We start from the raw sequence: 4,375 nt of genomic DNA, 5'->3' as shown, positions 1-4,375 counted from the left end.
GCAGCAGAAAACCGATTTTTATTTACAAGATATTTCAATGCGATGAAGGTGCCTTCCCTTTGTAGTGGAACTTGCTGGAGTTCAAAGTTCGAATGTCCCCCATGATGAAATGAAACTGGAGTTTAATGTGCATAAAAAAGTTACAAAATAACTCACGAGATTATACACAGACGGAAATAATTCAAAATATACAAGAAATTAATTTCAGAGTAACATACAATATTAAGCAGAATTAATCAAATTTATACAGAATTATATATATTAAGCAGAATTATTTAAAATATACAGAATTTTAAAAAATTAATCAAAAATAAATAAAAATATACTGAATTACACGAATTAATACAAAATATGCAAAAGCCTGCAAATACATTGAATTAAGGAAAAGCTGAATGTATTAGTAAAGTTAAGAATTAAATGTTAATATTGATTTAAAAACTCGAGACGGATAAGGCGCTTGGCATCTTGCATGGTGTCAGAGAAAATGTCAATTACGTTAATAAATTTATTGCATGTAATTTGCATTCTAACTAATGGGTTGATACTATTTCGTTTTATGTAGAAAATGCCAGGGCTACGCAAATTTTTGAGAGTTGAAAACTGAAGTGTCATTAATAGATCAGATAGGGGAATTATGTTATGTAATAATTTAAAGAGAAAGGTAAAATCGTTCATACTAACATAATCAGAAATTTTTAGAATATCAAGAATGGATAACAATGAAGTATAATTATAGTTTGAACGTGGTATAAAGAAAGTATGGCAACACTCAACAAATTTGCGTTGAACGCCTTCTAGTTTTATTTTTGAGATACTGGCTGCTAGAGAGCTGCAACTCCGTGGAAGAACTCCGAAACCCGCTGGGTTCCGCGTTTAAGCGATGGGAACTCCAGGAGTTGGGAATGTTTTTCTGAGATAAAATTGGAGTTGGGTGGCAGTGGAAGTTTTCGTGTGCGGAGTTGGGAGGCAATGGCAATAATGATAATTATAATTGCGGAGTTGGGAGGCAATGGAAAATTTTCTTAAAACATGGAAATCTACGGAGTTGGAAAACTTAAGTCTGGTAAGTGGTAGGGCTCCAATTTAAAAGCGGACTTAAGCGTTGTTTGTCTTCAGAAGCTTCGTATGAAATTCGTTTTTCACCTGTAACCCTACGTGACACGTCCCCTCAGTGAGTCTCTCACACAGTGGGGCCGCGGGCGCTTTCCTTTTATCTTAAACCCATTGACAAGAGTCTCCTTTCTAGCTTTGAGGCATATTAAAGTAAAGTAGGCATATTGGCAGGCAAAACTAATAACAGAATGGACTCTAGTCACTCTAGTGTTAGTATTTCTTGATTCGTGAAGTTCGTGGCCTTGTCCTTCAAAATAGCATTTGAGAAGCGAATCAGTCCGATTTTAAATAAATAGCTATTTGAAAATGATAATTTATAAGCACTCGTGGTATCAATCTCAGGCCAAATTTGAAAGAAAACTAATGAGCTACACGTTTTACTTGAACTTTCTATTTTTCCAATTCTAAAGAGTGAAGAAATCTGCCAGAGACTAGAAACTAGAAAGGTTTTAATGGACGAAGTTAGAAGGAGTTTAAGAAATTTTCATGGAAGGAGTTGGGAGGAGTTTAATAAATTTTAATTTTCATGGAAGGAGTTGGGAGAAGTTTAAGAAATTTTAATTTTCATGGAAGGAGTTGGGAGGAGTTTAAGAAATTTTAATTTTCATGGAAGGAGTTGGGAGAAGTTTAAGAAATTTTAATTTTCATGGAAGGAGTTGGGAGGAGTTTAAGAAATTTTAATTTTCATGGAAGGAGTTTAAGAAATTTTAATTTTCATGGAAAGAGTTGGGAGGAGTTTTACATTTCCCTTGGCGGAGTTCTGCGGAGTTGAAACTTTTGATTATGGCATTGGGAGGAATTGGAGTCATTGTTGTCTATTGCCTTGGAGTTGGAAGGAGTTGGAGGTTCATATTTTCATTTTGCAGCTCTCTACTGGCTGCAGTTAGCCCAAGCAACCCAACCGAATATCAGCTTACAGCGAACAAGAATAAGATATAAAAGTCGAAAATGACGCAGAGAGCGTAATTGTCGACAAATCTTAAGTGAAACGGCTAAGGTACGACGGCATAAATTAACCGTCCGCGATATATGTTTAGAAAAGTGTAGCTTGGCATCGAACAACGTTCCAAGATCTTTAGTTTCCGGTGCCGTGCGAATTATTTTGGCGTCAATTTTATAAGAGTTTATAATTGTCCTGCTTAAGGTTTCCCACGGTTCAGTTCAAACAGTTCAGTTTTCGGTTTAGTTCAGTTATTTTCGGTTTCAGTTTAGGGACTAAACTGATTTGATTGCTTCAGTTCAGTTTCAGTTTACACATCTCCAAACTGATCAGTTTTCAGTTCGGTTCGGTTTATTTCTTAAACTGAACTGATAAAAATTGAACTGAAGAGATATTTAAGTACTCTTTCGATCTATCGCGAGAAACAATATCAATACGTTCCCGCAAACATTAGTAGGGTTCGGTTTATTTCTTAAACTGAACTGATTAAAATTGAACTGAAGAGATATTTAAGTACTCTTTCGATCTATCGCGAGAAACAATATCAATACGTTCCCGCAAACATTAGTAGAACAATAGAAAACTGGCATCGTTTAGTATCGCATGCTGTATGATATTTTGGGTATGTGTCGCGTAAAGTTACCTTATTAGTGTCGCCAGAAGGGAATAAGAGAGAAGGGACACACTTTATATCTCCGTAACGCTTTACACTCGTGACAACAGTCTTACTAACCTCAAATCAACTACCCTTCACTGATTGGCTATCTAACTTCTGTCTTAGCTGTGACGTCAGATAAGAAGGTTGACGTATAAAAAGTAGTTTTGTTTACAACTTTACATTGAATGAGACAAAAATGGCCGAATTTCATGTTGATAAACAAAATCAAGCTGTGCAATTAAATTAGATGCACGGGAATTGAGAACATACCAAAATCAGGTAATTTGAAGGTAATAAATAGATGAAAACCAATTATTCTGAATTAATATTAAAAAATAAAAATTTGTTTCAATAAAATACATACTTGAGGTCATAATTACACAAGAACGAAACATTGACAACCCTAAGCCTTAGGAGAATGAAAATCTAGGCCGCCTGATACCGCGGAGAACTTAAAGAACTATATTTGCAGTAAATTGGTTGAAAGCTGTGTACTTGCGCAAAGTTTTCGCGGTTTTCTTGAGGTTGGTCGGACTCTCGTTACCATAGCAGGCTCTAATGTCTCCCTTCTCTCTTATTCCCTTCTGGTGTCGCGTATATTTCATCAATTATGTCGCGTATATTTAATTATGCATCGAAATAAGCTATTAATTTAAGTCCCGTGATTAGCTGGAACCCTCTGCAGAGAGACACAGGCTATAAGAATACCAATAATTAGTAACTAAAAAGGGTAACATAATTAGTTAACTAGTCAAAGTTAAATGGTTCAATGTTAGTAATTACTAGTTAGTGAAATAAACATGACTTTTAAGGTACGGCACTTGACGATTCCAAAATACTTAGTAGTAGTAGAAAATGTTAGCGGTTAATAGTTACAATCTGGGTGTTTTGGGCCTCTGACACCGTATTTTTCTTCTTGATAATCTCTGAAGGAGTTTTCGGTTCAGTTCAGTTATAACTGAAAACTGAACTGATCAGTTCGGTTTCCTGGCTGAACCGAACTGATAATTTCAGTTCAGTTTCAGTTCTTGAATATCATAACTGAAAAGCTTCAGTTCAGTTTCAGTTTTAGTCCAAAACCGATTTGAACCGAACTGTGGGAAACCTTAGTCCTGCTAACTCTTCTAGTAAACGTGACATGGACAGATTTTGCGGGGTTAATTGGAATCTTATTATTCTGGCACCAGATAGTAACAGTGTTTAAGTCATTATGCAGTAAGGAGCAATCAAGTGCATTATTAACTACCTTACAAAGCTTGTTATCGTCAGCGAATTGCAAGAGATAGGAATGACGGATAAGCAAAGATAGGTCGAAAATATAGATATTAAAGATATTAAATTATAATATATTAAATTAAAATAGTGAGGCTTTTTCGAACATACTTCATTGCGGCTATTTTTAAGCTAAATGAACATATATAATATTTAAACCATCCAATTTCAATTAATATTTGCCATCTGCATATTCATTAATTAGTTGAAAAACTCCCAGTTCACACTTTCTTTTCTTATTAGGAGTGAAATGAGCCATAAGGCTTGGTTATATAAGATGCAAAATGCGTTTTCTCCTTTTTCAAAGAAGTGCTTATTTCACTAAAATTAGAAGATTCAAATTTTTTTAAAGATTTTTCATGTTCAAAAAATTTTCACACTTCATTAAAAAC

The sequence above is a fragment of the Phalangium opilio genome, unplaced genomic scaffold, assembly GCF_054372755.1.
Source record: "Phalangium opilio isolate 3A_F unplaced genomic scaffold, DU_Popi_V2 ptg000060l_1, whole genome shotgun sequence".
Classification (NCBI taxonomy): Eukaryota; Metazoa; Arthropoda; class Arachnida; order Opiliones; family Phalangiidae; genus Phalangium; species Phalangium opilio.
This window is presented reverse-complemented; position numbering follows the sequence as displayed.